Source organism: Marmota flaviventris, chromosome 14 (assembly GCF_047511675.1).
Source record: "Marmota flaviventris isolate mMarFla1 chromosome 14, mMarFla1.hap1, whole genome shotgun sequence".
Lineage (NCBI taxonomy): Eukaryota > Metazoa > Chordata > Mammalia > Rodentia > Sciuridae > Marmota > Marmota flaviventris.
Genome location: NC_092511.1, coordinates 88,483,705 through 88,505,797, shown reverse-complemented (window position 1 = coordinate 88,505,797; position 22,093 = coordinate 88,483,705). Strand labels below are relative to the sequence as shown.

The window sequence follows — 22,093 nt, the reverse complement described above, 5'->3', positions numbered from 1 at the left end:
AGTGGAGCCAGACATTTAAGTGAAATCTAAAGGATAGTAATGGAATATTCTGAACAATTTGTTGCTTATAAATTTGATGATCTAGATTAAATGAGTCAATTTTATGAAGGACACAATCTACAAAAAACTCATCTAAGATTAAAGAGAGAACTTGAAAAGGGCCATTTCTATTTAAAATGACAAATCACTAATTAGAAACTTTCCAGAAATGAAAGCAGGAAGTACAGATTGTTTCATGGGCAACTTCAACCAATCATTTAAGAAATTCTACCAGTTTTCCACAATGTCTTCCAGAAAATAGAAGCAGAGGAAACACTTCCTAACTTATTTTGGGGGGGGGGGGGCAAAATTACACAAATGTTGAAAACGAACACATTACAAGAAAACCATAGACCAATATGTCTCATGGATATGGATGCAAAGTCCTCAACAAAATATTAGTAACTTGAACCAACAAAGTGAAAATTAAAAAGGTATATATGATGACCAAGTGAGATTTATCCCAGGTATTCAAGTCTAGATCAAAATTTGAAAATCAATTAAGGTAATCCAGAATGTCACCAGATGAAAAAAAGAAAAAAAACACATGTTCATCATCAGTAAACATGGAAGTACTTGACAAAATCCAATGCATTTTTATGATAAAAACTAGGAATAGAAGGGAGCTTGCTTAACTTGATAAAAAGCATAATATATATCCATATTATATATAATATAACAAAGCATAATATTCTCACACAGACACCCCCCCCACACACACACACAGACACACACCCCTAGCCGGGCATGGTGGTGCATGTCTGTAATCCCAGCAGCTTGGGAGGCTGAGGCAGGAGGATTGTAAGTTTGAGCCAACCTCAACAACTTAGTGAGGGCTAAGCAAATTAGCAAGACCCTGCCTCAAAATAAAAATAAAATAAGGGCTGGGGATGTGGCTCAGTGGTTAAGCACCCCTGGATTCAATCCCTGGGGGAAAAAATAAAAGATAAAATATAGGTTATTGATTGAGAAGGAACCAGAACAACAGCAGAAAACACAAATATCTTCATTGAGGACATAATTGTCTTTTTAGAAAATCCCAGAGCATTAAGAAAAGTAATTCTGGAATTGTTATGTGATTAGAGCTAAAACGTAGGACAGAAGATTAATGTATAAAAGTCAGTTGTTTTCTACATGTCAGTAATGAACAATTGGAATTTGAAATTTAGAATACAATGCAACAAAAGTACTTCTAAATAAATCTAACAAAACATTTACAAAATGTGTATGAGAAAAACTACAAATATTTGAATAGAGATTTTTATATTTATGAATAGGGAGATTTAATATTGTTAATATGTTAGTTCACCCAACTTAATTTATAGATCCAAGATAATACTAATTAAAATCCCAGGAAATTGTTTTGCAGATATTGACAAATTGATTGTTCAGTTTATATAGATACTGGCCAAGACCCAGAATAGCCAACAAGTATTTATTAAAGGTAAAGCCAGAGGACTGATACTATCTGACTTCAAGACTTACTATAAAGGTAATAATTGAATATTGTGGTATTAGCAAAAGAATAAACAAATAGATCACTGAAATCAAATTGAGAATCAGAAATAGATACAAATATAGTCAACTGATATTTGCGAAGGAGCAAAGGCAATTTAACAGAGTAAGAATATTGTTTTAAACAATTGGTACTGGAACAACTGGATATCAACTAAAAAATCTAGACTGAGGTTTTATACTTTTCACAAAAATTCACTCAAAATGGATTATATGCCTAACTGTAAAATGCAAAACTATAAAAATCCTGTAAGGTAACAAAAGAAAAATTTGGTAACCTTGAGTTTGATTTTGAGTATTTAGGTGTTGAAAAACAATATTTATTTATGAAAAACAATATCCATTAAATAAAAATGATATTTGACATCATTAAAATTAATTTTTTATCCATGAGCAAGGTAGATCTTTCCATCTTCTAAGGTCTTCTTTGATTTCTCTCTGTAGGGTTCTGTAGTTTTCATTGAAGATTTGAATTTGGTGAAAACATACCTTATATACAAACAGAGATATGAAAAATTGTGGTGTATATGTGTATTAAGAATTTTAATGCAAAAAAGAGTACATGTATAATGGCATAAATTGGCATGAACATACTTTATATACAGAGATACGAAAAATTGTGCTCTATATGTGTAATAAGGATTGTAATGCATTCCATTGTTGTTGTGTATTTAAAAAGTAAATTTAAAAAATCAATTTTTTTTTGTATGTGAATAATAGAAAATTAAATTCTAGCTACAGACTAGTAGAAAATATTTGCAAAGGCATATCTGATTTAAAAAGACTCTTATCCAATATACACACAGATTTATTTTATTTTATTTTATTTTTAAAAAATATTTATTTTTAGGTGTAGATGGACACAACACAATGCCTTTATTTTTATGTGGTGCTGAGGATCGAACCTGGTCCCACTTGTGCTAGGCGAGCGTTCTACCGCTGAGCCACAATCCCAGCACACAACGAATTCTTAAAAGTGAATAAGCAACTAAATTAAAAAGTGGACTAAAGATCTGAATAGATGCTTCCCTGAAGAAGATGTATAGATAGCAAATAAACATATGAAAAGATGCTAAATAATTGGTACTGGAACAACTGGATATCAACTAAAAATCTAGATTGAGATTTTATACTTTTCACAAAAATTCACTCAAAATGGGTTATATGCCTAAATGACATTATGTTTCATCAGAGAATTGCAAATTAAAACACATACATACCACTACATTCCTATCAGAATAGCTACAATCCAGAACACGGACAACCCCAAATTCTTGTGAGGTTGTGGAGTAATAGGAACTCTCATTCATTTCAAGAGCCACTTTAGAAGACAGTTCGGCAGTTTTTTACAAAACTGAACATATTAATACCATCTGATTTAGTGATGAGCTCCTTGGTATTTACTTCAAAAGAGTTGAAAAGTTATATTCCTAGAAAAATATGTACATGAATGCTTAGAGCAGTTGTTCATAATTTCTAAAAGCTGGAAACAATCAAGGTATTTTTTAATAGGAGAATGGACAAACTCTAGTATATTCATAGAATAGATTATTACTCAGCAATAAAAACAAATGAGCTATCAAAACATAAAAAGATAGGAAAGAATCTTAAATATATAATGCAAAGTGAAGGAAGACTGTCTGAAAAGGCTACACACTATATGATTCCAACTAGATGACATTCTGGAAAAGACAAAATTATAGATACCATAAAATGATTAGTGGTTGCGAGGGATTGGGAGGGAAAGAGGAGCTATTTGGGAGCACAGGATTTGTAGGACAGTAAAATTATTTTGTATGTGTTGTGATGATGATTATGAATATGTGTTATTATGAATTTGTCAAAACCCTAGAACTATAAAACATAGAGAACTCTGATTTATGGACTAGAGTTAATGGATTTAGTTAATATAATGTATCAGTATGTGGCTAATCAACTGCAACAAATGTATCATTACAATGTATCTTACATTAATGTTAGAAATTAATGATAAGACAAACTGGAGGGGGGAGGTGAGGGGAGAAGAGGAAAAAGAATATATGAAAAGTGTACTTTTTGCTTTTTGATCTACAGATTGCTCTGAAAATAAATTCTATTAATTAAAAAAAAAGTAAGGGAATGCCTGAAAATAGGCAGAGTATTGAGAAAAATTCATAGCTTCAATTGGACATAACTTTCCTGTGTTTATATATGAATACACAATCAGTGTAACTCAACATCATGTACCACCACAAGAATGGGAAGTTATACTCCATGTATGTATAATATTCCAAAATACACTCTATTGTCATGTATGTCTAAAAAGAACAAATTTAAAAAAATAGACAAATTGAGAGACTTTTTTTTCTACAAATAAAACAGGAAAAAAAATCGTCATGGCTTTAATAGTTGAGTAATAAGCATATCATATTCTGACGCTTACATTAAACATTATCAACTAAGTATATTCTATTAAATTCAAAATAAATCAATAAAGAGTTTAAACAAATGAAAAATTATTTTCCCCAAAATTTTCAGTTAGACATGCAGAAGAATTTAAGAATATACTAAATCAAATCACTGTTCTAGATGGCTATATTATATTTGGCAAATGTTCAGAAATGTGCCCATACAAAATTATAAAGAATTATTTCAATTTCTAGACATGAAAAAGTACTTATAAAATCTTGGTTATGTTCACCATGTTTCTATGAATATTTTCTATACTTATTTTTTCTATTGTATAAAACAAAAGATATAAATTCTTAGCAACATAGCATAAATAATTCAGCTATACACATTTTTTAGCCTTATTTTCTTTCAACACAAATATAATATATAAAGTATAATAATCTTCACAATAATATTGCTGGAAATTTATTGAAAAAATAATTGTTAGAAGTTTCAGCAGTTAAGTGGATCTACTAGATACAAAATGAATATTTTATCACATGATTAGTCTAAACTTTAGAAAGTAGGCATTTATGATTGTAATATAACTGTATGTAATCTAAATTCACTTTAAGGTATAAAGTTAATTTTCCTTTGAAAATGATTAAAATCAGTGAATCTAAAAAATTCCCTTAAATATTTCTGATACTCAAGCACTATTCCACCTTAAAGGTCATTAATAATCTTTGTACACTAAGGTTTTGGTTTAGTAGTAATCTGAATTTACTACTTAAGGTAAGCTAATTTTTATTTTGGCATTCTTTACCTACTTGTTCAAAATCAAGGTAGAATACTATGGTTTTGTGTTTCTAGTTAAAGTTCTATCTACAAGTTCTCAAATTCCATTTAAATTTAAGTTGAAAAAGATTGCAAAAAAATTGTGCTAATAGAATTTTAAACTTTTCAACATTTACATTTCTTTAAGAGGATTTGTGAGACAAAATAATATTTATGAGCCAAATAAATATGAACCAATAAAATTTCAATAAACTAGTTACATTCTATCATTCCATGGAAAGTAAAATGATATTTTATTTTTGAAATGTAAAAATGATACAGGATGAATTCTGTTAATGGAGAATTCATGTTAGATTATGCAGTCAAGTTGCATGTCTTTGCAATTTTCTGTACAACAGACAATGAAACTTGATTTGAATCTTATATTCTCTAATTAAAAGTCCAATTTAAAATTTAATAAAGTATATAATCAAATGGAGAAGAAACCACATGTTGCTTGAAATAGCTTTACAATATTTGGTATTTATGAAATCTTTTAAATTTATTCTTAGGTCTATTAGTTGCATTATGACTTCTATATATGGGAAAACTCAGATGATTTGTTCCAAAAAATTATTAAAATCCATGGCTTGGGTTGTGGCTCAGTGTTAGAGCGCTCGCCTAGCACATGTGAGGCCCTAGGTTCAATCCTCAGCTCCATATAAAAATAAATAAAATAAAGGTATAAAAAATTATCAAAATCCAATTTTGGAATTAACACCAAGATGAACTTCTTTCAAGAGTGGAAGCAGAGTGCGTAATGTTTGGAGCAACTGACTAAATCTCTGAGAGAAGCTGACACTCTGCTGGCATATGTAGCATCATCTGGGAATGTGTGTCATTAGCATTAGCTGAAACAAAGAAGGCTGGCATAGAGTTATAAAGTATATGTGAAGAACTTGTTCCAGTGATGGTAAATGACATCTATACTGTCCTGAAAAGTCATTAAAATGTTTTATACAAAAAAATGATAAGTTGAATAATAAGTAGATCATCAAAACCATCTTTTAAGAACAACCCTAATGGGTGCAAGATTAGAAATAATTACAATTATTATTTAGTGTGATCAATCATGTGTAGAACTGTTCCTTCATAACTTATCATTTTTATTTTTTGTTAAGATTGAACAAGCAATTCCATTTTGATTATGACAACTTTTGCATTTTCCCTTTTCAATCAAGATCTTTTTCCTGTAACCCTATTGATAAATCAGCCTGTAGTTAGATTTTGATTATCCCTTGTTGGCAGGATAGACCTGTCCTGGTTGTTGGTATGGTCTCATCTCACATTGGAAGACATGATTAATGACTAGTATTCAGTGGTAAACCCTTTTAGCCACATTTGAGCTACAAGGTGGTTTGGAAGAAGTGGTTCTCAGACTAAGTTTACCTGGAGTCCATTGTTAAGTTCATTTGTATCTGTTCTGTAGATAATGTCTATCATCTTGAAGCACCAGGTACACATTGTTTTTTAAGGAATTATATTTCTGCAAAAAAGTGGCAGGAAACAAGTATAAAAATGAAAAAGGAAAATAAAAAGGCAAGCCAACAAGAGCATAACAAATTTCATTTGCATAACAATTTTGAACCAAGAATCTAGTCTCAACAGTAAGCAACTGAATAATCAAATGACCAAATGGAGCTGGGTGAGACATTTTGCAGTAATTGAGCCTGTTCTCTTACTGCAAGCAATTGGGTCCAGTAACCTCAGAAACAGTATTAGCAATAACAGAAATTTTTTCTTATTTAACCAATAAACCATCTAGAGTAATGCTGCAACTTGATATTCCATGATTGCATTATTTAAATAATTTTGCAAAAAAGGGACCATTAGTATAATTTGATCAAATTAGGGATTCTGACAAAGTTACCATGTGTACCAAAAGATTTCTTAGATTAGAATCTGTCAATAGCTAGTCACAATAGATATTAATTGTAAAATCTTAACTACATGATTGTTCTGCCAAGTGAAAGGTAGGCATAAATGAGGGACAATCAATAGGGTAAGAGTCTCATTAGTATATAGAATCTTATTCTGACATTATTTTCTCAGCCTGTGTGTGGTTTGAATATTTCTGGTTATGGCACTGAGAAGTTTGGTGAAATTTCTATGCAGTCCACACATCAGTCATGAGGTTTGTCTCTTGAAATTTATATTCAAATTTCCAGCTTCAGTTTGTAGGGATCTAGAAAAAAGCAATTTCTATTAGTAATTTCATGGGAGAAAATTTGATTGGAGAAAACTAGATGAATTTAGGATCTAGTTCAATCTGTAGGTAGATTAAAAAAAAAAAAGAAAAGAAAAACCCCAAACCAAAGAGAGCTACAATATAAAACATGTGTGCTATAATTTTTCTGTAGAAACATATTTTTCTTTCTGTAGTCATACCATTTTTCACCAAAGATAATCAAAGAAAAACCAATGTGTTTATTAAACAAATTTAGTTTTATCAGATATGGTTTCAATAATATAAAAACAGCATGAAATTTACCTACTATGTATTAATCTCAGATTTAGAAACCTCTCAAGTCTAGAATGCCAAACCAAGGTTTTAGATTTCACCTGAAGTACCTAACCTCATGAGGTTCCTGAGTCTACTAGAAAGTGACAGTTTTATTCACCCATAGGTTTAGGAACCTCTGAAGTCAGGCATTCTGTGTATAGTTTTGAACATTCCAATGTTTCCATATATATTTTGTTATAAAGAGAACAGATTCTTATTGAACTTATAAAAATTGACTTATTTCTATAAAAAATAAACACAGCTTCTGAATTTGGGAAGAATCAAATAGGGAAGAAAAGAAGTAAATATTTCCACCTTTGTTTAGAAAAATATAACTTAGGGCTGGGGATGTGGCTCAAGCGGTAACCAGCTTGCCTGGCATGCGCAGGGCGCTGGGTTCGATCCTCAGCACCACATAAAATAAAAAAATAAAGATGTTGTGTCCACTGAAAACTGAAAAATAAATATCAAAAAATCTCTCTTTCTCTCTCAAAAAAAAAATAAAAATATAACTTACCAAATTGATGCAAAATATAGATCACGCAAAGAAAAGGTTTTTTTTCCTTAAATCTAGTCAACAAAAATGTTATGTAAAGAATCAACAATGTTTTAAATAAAAGTCACAAAACCCATACATTTCATTAGTTTCTTTGTTCTCATGTAATAAATTCTTGTTCTCTTTGATCTTCCCTAGCAGTTTTTTGAACCTATCAATTTCTTTATTTGAGTTCTGGAAATTTTATTTTAGTTAATTGATCTTAAAGTTACCACATAACTATATTTAGGAGTACTTGTTAGATATTTACAATTTAGCTAGTACTGACTGGAACAACAAACCTTCCAACGATCTTGAATTTAGAAAAACTTTTTTTGTTTGCCAGTCTGGTTTGGTTGATTAATTAATTCACTTGGGAAACATTTTTAGAAATAATTTAAAAAATTATTCGCATTCTTTTTTAATTTTTGATTTCTGTTCCACATGACTGGCATAACAATTTTTATGTGGGACATAGAGATCCTTTGTTTGCTTGTTTGTTGTGTCATACTAGTTATCAAATCTAGGGCTTCATGCATCCTAGGCAAACACTAACACTGAGATACACCCCCAGTCTAGCTTGTTATTGTTCTGGGATCAAGATGTTGATGAAGGTATAAGGTTAGTTTAAAAAAAAAAAGCAGAACTGTTTTGTCACCCTAATTTTTTGTTGGCCAACAAACAAATTTTCATTGGAAACGGATGATTCTTAGGTGTCTAGTTTACCATAGAGTTGCTCCAAATTGCAAAACCATTAATTTGAAAGGTTTTTTTTCTTTTCTTTATTTTATTTTAGTTTTATTCTTTTTCAAGATTGTTTTGGCTATTCATGGTGTTTTAAGATTCTGTATGAATGTTAGGATTTTCTTTTTGTATATCTAAAAATAATCATTGGGATTTTGAAAGAGATTACATTGAATGTGTAGGTTACTTTGGGCAGTCTTGACATCTTTTTTTAATTTTTGATTTATTATATAGGACAACAGAATGTATTACAATTCATATTACACATATAGGGCACAATTTTTCATATATCTGGTTGTACACAAAGTAGAGTCTTATCCTTCATGTCTTCTTACATGTATAGGGTAATGATGACCATTGCATTCCACTATCTTTCTCCCCCCATGTCCCCTCCCTTTCTCTCTCTCTCCTTTTCCCCTTTGCCCTATCTAGACTTCATTTAATCTCCCCCTCCCCCAGTATATTATGGATCAGAGAAATCATCTGGCATTTGGTTTTTGGGGGATTGGCATTATATTCTCCAGCTTCATCCATTTACCTGAAAATGCCAATCTCTTTTAATGTGGAATAATATTCCACTGTGTATATATATCACACTTTCTTTATCCATTCATCTACTGAAGGGCATCTAGGTTGGTTCCACAGTTTAAGATATTGTGAATTGTGTTGCTATAAACATTGATGTGGCTGGGTCCCTGTAGTATGCCGTTTTGAAGTCCTTTGGGTATAGACCGAGGAGAGGGATAGCTGGAACAAATGGTGGTTTCATTCCCAGTTTTCCAAGGAATCTCCATACTGCTTTCCATATTGGCTGCACCAATCTGCATCCTACCAGCAATGTATGAATTTGCCTTTCTCCCCACATCCTTGCCAACACTTATTGTTGTTTGTGTTCTTAATAGCTGCCATTCTGACTGGAGTGAGATGAAATCTTAGAGTAGTTTTTATTTACATTTCTATAATTGCTAGAGATGTTGAATATTTTTTTCATATATTTGTTGATTGATTGTATATCCTCTTCTAAGAAGTGTCTGTTCAGGTCCTTGGCCTATTTATTTATTGGGTTATTTGATTTTTTGGTGTTAAGATTTTTGAGTTCTTTATATATCCTAAAGATTAGTGCTCTATCTGACGTGTGTGTGGTAAGAATTTGTTTCCAATTAGTAGGCTCTCTATTCACCTCACTGATTGTTTCTTTTGCTGACAAGAAGCTTAAGGAAATTTTGCAACAGACACTACAGAAATACAAAAGATAATTAGAAATTATCTTGAAAACTTGTACTCCAATAAAATAGACAATATTGAAGGCATTGGCAAATTTCTAGAGTCATATAATTTGCCCAAATTGAATCAGGATGATATACACAATTTAAACAGATCAATTTCAAGTGAAGAAATAGAAGAGGCCATCAGAAGCCTACCAGCCAAGAAAAGCCCAGGACCAGATGAATACACAGTAGAGTTCTATAAGACCTTAAAAAAGAACTAATACCAATACTCTTCAATTTATTTCAGAAAAGAAAAAGAGGGAGCACCTCCAAACTCATTCTATGAGGCCAATATCACCCTGATTCCAAAACCAGGCAAAGACACATCACAAAAAAAGAAAACTTCAGACAAATATTTCTAATGAACATAGATGCAAAAATTCTCAATAAAGTTCTGGAAAATAGAATACAAAAACATATCCAAAAAATAACACATCATGATCAAGTTGGGTTCTTTCCAGGGATGCAAGGTTGGTTCAACACACAGAAATCAATAAATGTAATTCATCACATCAATAGACTCAAATATGAGAATCATATGATCATCTCAATAGATGTAGAAAAAGCATTTGACAAAATACAGCATCCCTTCATGTTCAAAACACTAGAAAAATTAGGGATAACAGGAACATATCTCAACATTGTAAAAGCTATCTATGCTAAGCCTCAGGCCAACATCATTCTAAATGGAGAAAAATTGAAAGCATTCCCTCTAAAAACTGGAACAAGACAGGGGTTCCCTCTTTCACCACTTCTATTTAACATAGTTCTTGAACACTGGCCAGAGCAATTAGAGAGATGAAAGAAATTAAAGGGATATGCATAGGAAAAGAAGAACTCAAATTAGCACCATTTGCTGACGATATGATTCTATACCTATAAGACCCAAAAAAGCTCCACCAGAACACTTCTGGAACTAGTAAATGAATTCAGCAAAGTAGCAGGATATAAAATCAACATCCACAAATCAAAGGCATTTCTGTATATCAGTGAAAAATCCTCTGAAAGGGAAACAGGAAAAACTACCTCATTTACAATAGCCTCAAAAAAAAAATAAAAATAAAATACTTGGGAATCAACTTAATGAAAGAAGTAAAAATAAAATCTATACAATGAAAACTACAGAACACTAAAATAGGAAATTAAAGAAGACCTTAGAAGATGGAAAGATCTACATTGTTCTTGGATAGGCAGAATTAATATTATCAAAATGACCATACTATCTAAAGCACTATATAGATGTAATGCAATTCCAATCAAAATCCCAATGGCATTTCTCATAGAAATAGAAAAAGCAATCATGAAATTCATCTGGAAAAATAAGAGACCCAGAATAGCTAAAGAAACACTTAGCAAGAAGAGTGAAGAAGGTGGGATCACTATACCAGACCTCAAACTATACTACAGAGCACTAGTAACAAAACAGCATGGTTTGGCAACAAAATAGATGTGTAGACCAATGGTACAGAATAGAGGACACAGAGACTAACCCACATAGTTACAATTATCTTATATTTGTCAAATGCACCAATAACATGCATTGGAGAAAAGAGCCTCTTCAACAAATGGTGCTGGGCATATTGGAAATCCATATGCAACAAAATGAAATTGAATCCCTGTCTCTCACCATGCACAAAATTCAATTCAAAGTGGATCAAGAACCTAGGACTTAAACCAGAGACACTGTATCTATTAGAAGAAAAAGTAGGCCCAAATCTCCATCATGTGAGATTAAGCCCCATCTTCCTCAATAAGACTTCTATAGCACAAGAATTAATATCAAGAATCAATAAATGGGATGGTTTCAAACTAAAAAGCTTTTTCTCAGCAAAAGGCTTTTTTTTTTCTTATTTAGAAATTTGGCTCAAATGCCCAAAGAAAAACTTTTAATCAGGCTTTATCTTGTTTTCATTTCAATTTGTCTTTATCTTAATATAAGCAAAAAAGCCAGATTTAAAATAGGGGGAAAAAAGGTACACAGAGAGATTAAAAGAGAAAAAGAAGACAGAGGAAGGAGAGGTAAGAACATGCTTGAGAATGGACTATACTGTATTCCAGGTTGTAGTATATGAATAGGGACATCTTTTGTTGCACTTTAGAATTTTGGGATACCATTTGTTTCTTATTAATTGCATGAGAGCAAAGAAAATCCAATCAGCCATGTCAGGGAATATTAAGAGTGTGGGTAAAGTATTTTGGTTTGACACGTGTATGTGGCACAGGATTGTTTTTCCTTTTTCTTTTTTTCACTTTGTGAACAGCCTTTATCCTAGTTTGTCTGACCTGTGACCAAGGTTTCCCTAGTCGAACGGATATTGTCATGTGCCTGGTAGTCTCCTTCCTAGTGGTAATCGTTCCTGTCTATGACTAGCCAATCTTCACATGGAGACTATTCTCAGAGATGAAAATCTGTTAGATGGTGGCAGCTAGACTTGCAAATTTTAATTGGTCGTCCCATCTCTACCATTTAGAATGTTTAATTTTGGTCTGAGAAGATTTTTGAAACAAAATGGGGAGAAAAAAGTGTCATAAATCCATATCATTAAAGATTTATAGCCAAATAAAAATGAAACAAAACAAAATATATTCACAAGAAATTTTAAATTTAGGATGCAGATAAAACAAAATACATAACTATGTGTGCAGAACCAAAGAGAACTCACCAGAAGATGAAATCTTCATAAGCAACTTAAATTCTGTAGAAACCAGAGTACTCAAATCAGAAGGATATTGTTATATAGAAAGGGCTCACTAGAAAAAAAAATCTTTTTAGTCTTCAAAAGGATGCAACATCCTTTCTTAAGGTGGCCTTATCCAAATCAGATCCCAAATAAAGTCTCTAGGGAATTTCTACTAAAAAAAGATGGACTCGCCAGAGCAGAAAAGGGAAGCCATGGAGATGAAGAACACAAAGGGCTCAGTGTCAGAACCATACTCAGTTCTAGGAGGCTACAATTTCCTCTGAAGGTGGTCTTGCTTCAGACAAGACCAGATATGCCAACCTTAATAACAACCAGAGAGAGATTATCCGATGGAAAATGATATTTATTTGAAGAGAATAGCATTGCAATGGGAATGTTATTCATAATTTATCAACATGCTCAAAGAAGTTGAGGCAAGAGGAAGTTTTTAAAGGCAAATTTAGGATGATTACACAAGATATTTTGTAACAATAATCCTTGGATATGAAGATTAATAGCAAGGATCGTGGGAATTTGAGGTTGAACAGAGAGCAGCTGGGTAGATTTCCTTGCAGAAGTAGTTGTTATATAAGTACTTGTTGTGGTGGCCTTTTTGTAAGGTTATGGTCTGACAGTCAAATATGCACAATTACCCTTCCTTCATAAACTCCAAGACTTATTCCTTTTTTGTTAGGGTAGTCTTGAGGGACTCCGTTTTGATTCTGACAACTTTCACACAGTTGACCTGAGTTAGAATCATGAGGAAGTTTCCTCTGCTTTAACCCATATATGAAAGTAACCTGAACTAACCTGATGTTAGCCAACAGTCTATTTATTGTTCTATTTCTTCGTTTCCACCTTACAAAATGCACTCTTCTGCTATTTTCCAGTGGAAGCTCTAACCTTATTTTGTAAAGTGGAGGATTCTCTGATTTATAAATTGTGAATAAAATCCAATTAGATCTACAACTAAGTCTGTTGTAATTTTGGCATTTGAGGAGCTTCTTAGGACAACAAACCTATATCTTCGTTGCATTTCTTCCTGGTTTTGGTTGTGATCCTCTAGATACTAAACTTTACAGGCTTAATTAGCCCCATTCAATGCCTTGTCCTCTCATTCCTCTTTCTCTTTCTGCTCCTGTTTTCCTTCTTCCACCTCCATTCCCTCTACCATAATCATCCCTGCCCCAGAACATCTCTGAGACACTCATTCCACATGAGTCATGCTTATGTCTCCCTCTGCCTGCTTCTTACCCCTCCAACTTGGTCCTGGTCTCCTCTGGCATCCTTTCTGTCCCCACTTCTCCTTTTTTATTGCCCAAGGTGAGACAGACTCATGGCAGTATACGTGTAAAAATATGGTCAGGTTGGACACTGTAAAAGGGCAATTATATTAACATTCTACTTCTGTCATAAATTCTGCATTATTTGTATTATTTGCCATGTACATATACATGTTAATATTGATGTAATGTTTATGACACAAAAATTTTGCCTTATATTTTTTGACTCATACTCAAAGTAATTTTCTGATGGTCCTAGATTTCTATAATTATATTTAGAACTGCGTAGCAAACTAGAAAGTGGCCAAATATTGTATTTAACAATTAACTTTTACTGCATGTGCATTTATAAGTACAGATTTGTCCCAACTGGTTTGACTGATGATTTTTCAACATTACTGTACTTTAAATTTTGATCTCTGCCTGGGCTAGTGTTTTGTGATATTATAGTCTCTTATGATACCAGGCAGTGACAGTAATCCCTGAGTCCCAGTTAGCTACAAGATATGGTGAGCAGTCAATACTCTACTGCATCAAGCTATGCTATGCATTAAATTAGATGTATTGAATGCATCTTAAGCTTATAATTTCAGTTTACAATGTATTTATCAGGATATAATTCAACTGTATGTGAAAGAGAATCTCTACTAATCTATTGAAAGGTATGTAAGGTTAATAAGGGTAATAAATTTACTTATTTATTATAACAAAATCTGCATGTAACATCCCAAATCATATCATTATTCTGTTTTATCCTTCTGAAAAAAATAGTTCAGTTGGAGAAATTCTGAATTTTAGGATGAATTGTGGGTTAAACTGTACTTGATTATGTTTTTTTATGGTTTGGGTTTTTTCCCCCACATTTTAAAATTGGTGCATTATAGTTTTACATAATGATGGGATTTGTTGTTACACATTTGTACATGCACAATATTATTTGAGTAATATCACTCCCTAGCACTTCCCCCTCCTTTCCCATCATGGTTTGAAGTTGATGATGATAATTTCAGTTGAAGGTTTTTCTACTTTGACCTTAGAATTAGTGTTTCTCAATTATGAGAACTATAACATTGACTAGGGAATGAGTGATTTCTACACACTTTCTTTCACTTGTTTCAATAAAATTATTTTATATAACATAAATCTTGGTGTGTTCTATGAAATTTTTTTTTTTTTTTTTGCGTAAGAGGCTTTTTTCATGTTCATTTTATTGAATCCCTCCTCCAGTATGAATTATGTTATTTCCCTATTTCATTTCAACTACACCAAAGGTGTACTGCAATCCAATTCTGACACCATCTGCTCAGAGTTAGCACCAGAATTCCACATTTTTAAAGGCTCAGTCTCCAAGATTACCCTTACTTCGTATGCCAGGCACATTTTGGGGGACCCCAAACCACTTGTACTTTGATAAACTGGCTGTAAATTTTGAAGTTTCCATGATTTTATCAGATTCAATAATTCACCAAAAAGACTCATACAGCTTAAGTATGAGCCATACTATGATTAGAGTTTTATTATAAAATATACACCTTTATAACAGCTAAGTGAAGAAATACATAAGGAGAGGTAAGTAGGGATCCACAGCCCTCTCCCTGTGGAGTCCTGGATTGTTACCCTCCTGAACATGAAATTATTCAGCAATCATGAAGGACCCTTGAGCCCCACTGTTTAGAGGTTTTATTATATAGGTATATAATGCTTGATCAAATCATTAGCCACATAATTTAACTCAATCTTCTGCTTCCCATTCCCTTCCCAGGTTGGGCTGGCTCAAAATATTAACACTGTAATCACATGGTTGATCTTTTTGGTGAGCAGCTCCCTTCCTGGCGCTGCGTAAGGGCCATGACACTCACCTCATTAGTACAATAAATATACTCCTGTCACTCAGGAAATTCCAAAAGATTTGAAACTCTGCAGGAACCAGAAACAAATACCAGATATATTCTTTAAAAATATTAGCACATACTAATAGAAAGTAATTATTTTTATTAGATTTTCATCTATACATATGCTTTGATTGCAGATAATTACAACACATTTCCCATTATTTCCACATAACATTCAGGAAGCTCTCTTTTCATGATTCAGAGTTTCCTCTTTCAGGGCTGCCCCTCCTCTGAGTTTATTTGTGGATGTCAAGGCTGGATTTTTACACAATACTTGTCCATGGTGACCATAGATCCAGGGTTTCTCCCTAGTTTAGTTGACTTCTATTGTTGAAAGGATACATTAGGAATGAAGGCATCTCCACACTCATAAAATATATAGAATTTCTCCTCCATGTGAGTTCTCTAGTGTTCATGAAGTTTAAAACTATGACTGAAGGCTTTTTACATATTTATTACATTTATAATGGTGAGTTCTTCCATGTTGTTTAATTTTTAAAAAATGACTGTGATTTTAGTATGCCATTCGTGTAATTTTTTTCCTATTATTTCTTTTGTGAAAATAAATGTGAGTGCTCAGTGAAATACGAAATGTTTCCACAGTATCTTGTACTTTATTCTCATAATTAATCTAATAAACATAAGCTTAATCAGAACAAACAAGCTTTTATTCTGGGAAAAACAAAAAACAAACAAATGAAAAACAAAATGCCTGTTTTTACTACTCAAACCCTAGCCTAGTGCTTAGAACAGAATTGCCAGTTAGTAAAAATTTAATCCACAAATGTATTCATTCAAAAAATAGTCACCAAGTCTCCAGCACTCAGTGTTCTCCCTGTTGAAGCTCAAGTAGTAAGGAAGACATGAAATTGTGATCAGGAACACTGTATTCTAGTGAGTGACACACTAGATATAAGTAAACAAGGAAAAAAATCTTTAAGTAGCTGTAAGTGCTCTGAAGGATCATGGATGAGAGTGGAGAGTGGAGTGTTGTGTGGTGCTGTTCTGGACATTTGGATAAGTACATCAGTGTTGAGACTTACCCACTGGGCCCATGTGACATTTACTGTCATCTCCTAACCTTCTTGAGCAGGAACATATCAACATGATAATTTATGCATGAAAGCATTTTCCAACAGTAAAATACTTTATAAGATGATGCTAATAATTAGAGGTAGTGCCTGGAAAAATAATGAAAATGAGTCATGAATAGGGATTAGATTACAACCCTTTGATGGAGGTCCTAGAAAGACTGAATGGGGAAAATGGGGGGATATTGGCCATAAGGAGATAAACTTCCAGTTATAAGACAAGTTCTGGGTATTTAATATATAGCATAGTGACTGTAGTTAACACCATACTGTATACTCAAATTTACTAAGAGAATATATATTAAGTGTTCTTACCTCATCCTTACACAAAGGTAATAGATGTACTAACTAGCTTGATTACAGTGATCATTTCACAAAGTCTATGTATATCAAATCATTACATAGTACACTTTATGTACACAATTTTCATCTGTCAATTACATCTCAATAAAGATGGTAAAAAGTTTTTTTTGAGGACAAATCTTGTTAAGAGTAGAACAGTCTGGCATATTTTAAAATGGTCCTTTTCTTTTGTGGGAAGCACAAGGGTATTTTTCACTAATATTCATTTATAAGAACCTGGTAGAGCTTTGGGAGGTAAACTCATGGAAAGTGAAGCTCCCTCCTGGAGACTTTCTCTCTCATACTTGTCCAAACTAAGCCTCTAGCAATTCATCAATTACTGCTTGGGTTTCTTAGCACTGATTACCATGGAGGTTCTGTTGGTGGATTTCTGCTTAGTAAGTTGTGTTTTTCTCTATTTAACTGTGGATGTCTTCAACTTTAGGGGCTGAGGTTTGTCCTTATAACCTTACTTCTCTATGGATCTAAGAGGAGTTTCAAATTTAGGTTTTTAATACCATTTTCCAATAAAAGAAGGCAGAGGTCCTCAGAGAAATGGATGACACTAGAACTGGGGCATCAAAATACAGAACTAGATAAAATTAAAGTGCCAGAAAGAAAGAAAGTGTCCAACAAAATAAAACCCACCAAGATGGGATTTTGTCAAAGAAAAGAAAGCTACTGGCAAGATTCCCCAATGGCTAAAGCAGGAACAATAGAAATAAATAACATAGTACTGAATTATAACCAAAAGCTTAAGATAACTATCCAGGTGTCCATACTGGATGAACGAGTTGGAGTAAATAGAAAGCTCCTATTTAGAGGAATTCTCCCCAAATAATGCAGACAGTCATCGAGATGAAGCTAACTGCCAACTTCTTAGATGTGGGGTGTGCATAGGGATTTCCTCCTAAAGACTACATCAAGCATAGATGGGGCAAAATGCAAATTCCTGGAGGAGAAACCTGACAAACAACCTTATCCAAGTGGTCATAGTTAACATTAACAGGGAAAAACCATCTATAGAGCACATATGTATGATATCGAGTGTGAGAACAGCACCCTACCTCTAATCTTTTCCAGAACCAATAAGCCCAACTAAATTATGAGGAAAACATCAAGGAAATCTCAAATGGGGAACTTTATCCAACTTGACCAGTATAAACATTATTAAGATCATCAAAAATATGAAAGCCTAAAAATCTGTGATAGCCAGAAGAGCTGAAACATATCACTAGTAAATGTAAGCTGGTGTCCTGGTTGGGAATCTGGAACAGGGAAATTGGTAAATCTAAATAAAATATGAACTTCAGGTGGTAATAATTAATATTTGTTCACTAATTGTGACAAATGTACCACACTGATTTAAGATGTTAATAAGAGGGGGCTCTGGGAAGTCTCTATACTATTCTCTTCAAATTTTGTGTAAATCTTACATTGTTCTGAAATAAAAATTTATTAAAACATTTTGTTTTCAAATGTGTGTACGTTTAGTGTTAGTTATTAATAACTGACAATGATAACTGGCTGTACTTTTTTAAAAAAGAGCACACTGAAAAATAAAGAATATAGCCTATCTTTGTAGAATTTCAGGTATCACTTATTTTATGGCTTAGGTGTATAATTATTCATTATATTATTGTTACTTTTTATTGATGTGTTGCTGTGTCCTGGGCTCATATTCTAAAAAGTAAGTGACATTTCACCAGGAAAAGGTGTAGCCTTCAGATAATCTACATTACTTCATGGCTGAACATTTTCAAAATACTGGCTTTATTAAAAAAAGCTCCAATGGTGAATTGCTTCATTGTGACTGGATCACTTATTCCAAAACATTCTTTATTGTGTTTCCATGTTAGTTGTTGTAATGCAAATATTTGCCACTGGGAAAAAACATTCAAAGATTAGGAGAATATGAACAGAATTCATGACATGATGATATGATGTTTCACTGAAATGTTTGCTAAAACAGAAGCATTCCAAAGGCACTCAGATTGATAATTTACTTGATGACGCTCTACAGAAAGTAATCAGAGAAAAAAATGGAAGGATATTTTGAATGGTTTTAGACGTTTTATTCTGTGGGGAAAATATTACCTCTTTGAGTTATTATTTTGGAGGCACAAACAATAGAATGCTTCTAATTTTAATTGAATGAATAATATTGATTTAGCTAGTCATATAGCTAATGATAAAAAAGGGATATGTGACTTATTTGTATAATAAAATCCAAAAGAAATTTATAATGCTCCTAGGAAATCATGTTAAACCTGAAATACAATTATCAAAACCAGAAATAACACAGTTTTCTTTACCTTTAAATTTCTACAACAGCCATTGCCCATTGTTGGCAAATGTATAATATCACAAAGTATGTTCACATTAACTACACTGTCATAAAATAGAAGAAGCTTTATTGACTTTATTCAAATGAAAGAAGAAATGGACACGGTCTAGCTCGGGATATTATCAACAAGTTAGAAACATCATAATGACCTAATAATGCTTCTCACTAGCGATATGACAATGCACAAATATGGCAGGTATAGAAAGCCTTTAGATTCCCTTCCTCAAAATGATGAATTCTTGCTTATAATAGTTAATGGTTACAATGCCTGTAAATGATATAGCTAGCTACCAATATTGCATATATTGTATATGTATGTGTGTATACTATATATACATAATATATATGTATATGTACACATTGTAATACACACATACACACACGTGTGTGTAGTAGTTTGTATATTTACATATAAATACACGAGCTTATTTATTGATAATAGAAATTCCATTATATATAAATAAAAATAAAATCAGTTATTGGTACTGATTGTACTAGTATGATAACTGATAAAAATACTGTTATTGTGTTAGTAATCACACACACACACACACACACACATCAGTAACTGATAAGAAACAATATCAATGAGTGGATCATAAGAATTGCCAAATAGCAATTATGTCATTTGAAACAGTGTAATATGCATATTTTAACACTACAGTTGACTAAAAATAGAAAAGAGAGAAAAGAAAAACATAGATAAGATTAAGAATACTGTATAAAAGCCAGGTTTGCTGGCACACATCTGTAATCCCAGCAACTCTGGAGGCTGAGGCAAGTTCAAAGCCAGCCTCATCAATTTAGCTAGACCCATTCTCAAAATAAAACATAAAAAGGCTGGGGATGTGGCTCAGGGATAAAGCACCAGTGAGTTCAATCCCAGTAGGAAAAAGAAAATTATTTTTGTATAAAAGTACAAATATAGGAGAGACGAACATTTCCAATAAACGTACAATAAAACTGTAAACCTACAGAAATTATGTAATTTCCTAGAAAATGTAAACCAGCAAAATGGACCCTGAAGTAAGGAAAACATAAATAGTGCAAACAAAAAGTAGCATTAAGAACTCAGGGTTAGGGAGGAAGAGCATGAGAAGATGATTACCTCTAGATAAGGAAGAGAGGTGGAAGAGAAAGGGAGGAGAAGGGGAATTGCATGGAAGATGGAAGGAGACTCTCATGGTTATACAGAATACATGTATGACGATGTGAGGGGAAAAAAAAAAGAAGTGTGTCACATTAGATTGTGTAGAGAGAAGTGAGGGGAGGGGAGGGAAAGAGGGGAATGGAAGGACAGCAGAATAAAATAGACATTATTATCGCTGTGGGTATATTCGTGACTGCATGACCAATGTGATTCTGCAACCTGTACACTCAGAAAAATGAGAAATTATATCCCATCTGATTCAAACATATGATATGTCAAGATCATTGTACTGTCATGCGTAACTAATTAAAACAAATAAAAAAAATAAAGATGGGCAATACTTAAAAAAAAAAAAAAGAAGAAGAAGAAGAAGAAGAACTCAGGGTTAATTGACCTTTAGTTAATTCTGAATTTATTATAAATGACCAAAGTCTAGGAACAAAACCAAAACCAAACAACCAAACCTCTCTTCATTTTGTGGTTTAATATGAAAAGTTAATATGGTGAACCTATTTCACCTAAGATGCTAATCCTTGTAAAAAAAAAAAATACCTGTTACTTCATTGTTATACGTCAAACTGGGACTTTCTTCAACGAAAATAAATATTCTTGATGTATTCGCTTTCATTAAGCCAGGAAAGTGAAATGTTAAGTTTCGGTTTCGTAGTAACAGTTGAAGGAGTGTCGCACATTTCGTAGTAACAGTTGAAGGAGTGTCGCACATTTCGTAGTAACAGTTGAAGGAATGTCGCTCTTTTCTAAGTCTTGCGCTTGGGACCACCCCGGGAAGCCGGGCCGCCACCCGCCACCCAGGAGGGCAGAGGGCGCCGCCCCCGCCGCCGCTCCCTCGTCGCCCCGTCGGCCCCGCCTGGGGAACTCACCGAAATAACGAACCCAAACTTGTAAAACCCCAGGCAAAGCCTCAACGAGAGGACGCTTTTAATAACATGTTTAAAAAGTGTTCTCTTAACAGTAAAGAACAAACCTCACGAGAACACGCCAGCAAACGAGAACTTCCCTACTTCCTATTTCAGAAAAACTTCCGGGAGAAGTGCGGCAAAGAACCCCCCTTCAGCCATCTGCAAAGGACACGAGGGAAGCGAACCTCTCCTTCCCGGCGGACGCGGCCCAAGTGAGGCGAGGACTGAGTCTGACCAAGGGGACTTCCGTAAGCGAAATACGCACGCGCAATACACAGGTCAGAAAAGCGGGCTCTGGCGCCCCCTGCCGGTCCCAGGGCTCAGTGCCTCACGCACTGAGTTCATGGCTTCACAAGAGTCCCACCACATCACTGAAATGTTGGGTAAAAATTATACAATGCCACGATTTTTGAAATTCAAATTGAAATGGACCTATCTCTTACCTTGATCTGAAATGAACGGAGATAACCAGAAGCAAAGTAAAAGACCAATAATACAAGTCAATTGATTTCCTAATTTTACAATTGGAATTTGAAATTAAAAAAAAAAAATTATGACGAAATATCCCAACTTCAA

General features: G+C 33.3%; 1 long non-coding RNA gene across 1 annotated transcript; it reads right to left on the bottom strand.

Annotated features, from left to right (window-relative positions):
* Positions 1–1,460: 1,460 nt before the first annotated feature.
* On the bottom strand, positions 1,461–21,740 carry LOC139701832 (uncharacterized). The gene is made up of 3 exons (XR_011704428.1): positions 21,150–21,740; positions 6,151–6,247; positions 1,461–2,043 (listed from the first exon to the last, which is right to left on the bottom strand). It is a non-coding gene; the product is annotated as an uncharacterized lncRNA (long non-coding RNA).
* Positions 21,741–22,093: the final 353 nt, after the last annotated feature.